We start from the raw sequence: 902 nt of genomic DNA, 5'->3' as shown, positions 1-902 counted from the left end.
GTAAGAGCATTTTTTGTTAGCGAAATGACAAATTTATAGTGTTGAAGTGGTGCGCGATCAAGAAACTACACGGTCGTAGATCGTGTGCACAAATTGTAGTTCGGTAAAGCAAGACAGAGAGAAAGATACAAAGTACTACTTTCATTCAAATTTTGCGTTAGCAGTTAGAGAAAATCATATTTACAAACAAACAAAAACATGGAAAAGTTCTCCCTTTTAAAGAGGACGAAGATTTTTTCACACTAGTCTCGATAGTAGACGCGCAATACAATGGTAATAAAACAAACAGAAACTTTAGCTTTAGTGACAACAACTTGAACAAAAAACCTGTTGATTTTCAATTTAGGGCTGTCGTGCAAGAGTGAACAATTTCCTTAGCTAAAATTACTAGAATAGATCGTGTTAGGTTTGCTGGCAACCCTCCTCTACTTCAACTTGTTAAACAACTGGTTCGTGTCCTTTTTTAACAAGGTAAGTAAAATATAGTCATACATTGACAAATATGTTGTGTTTTTGTGTACAAACTCGATTTCAAAGAATCATCTCTGCGGTAAACCTTACGCAGTGGGCTTGGCTCACATTCCGTGTAAAATATAGTTTTTTTTTTTTATAATCAGTTGTATAACATAATGCAATACATATAATGATCATCTAATAAATTCCGTTCACCCAAGGATGGAATAATCGGCGAAACACGCAAAAGAAAATTGCTCCCGAACCTCTCGAAGCAAATCAGTCAGTTGAAGATTGAAGCATCACTTAAAATTATTTATTTCGTTTTGTTGACACACATTGAGAGGAGAGCCATGTTCCCATCCGATTTTTTCTCTTGATGAGGGTCAAAAGATTTTCTTTTGGTGGTGATTCTTCCATCGCTGCCTTCACCTATTTATAATAACCAC

Source organism: Culex pipiens, chromosome 1 (genome assembly GCF_016801865.2).
Source record: "Culex pipiens pallens isolate TS chromosome 1, TS_CPP_V2, whole genome shotgun sequence".
In the NCBI taxonomy this organism is placed as follows: Eukaryota; Metazoa; Arthropoda; class Insecta; order Diptera; family Culicidae; genus Culex; species Culex pipiens.
This window is presented reverse-complemented; position numbering follows the sequence as displayed.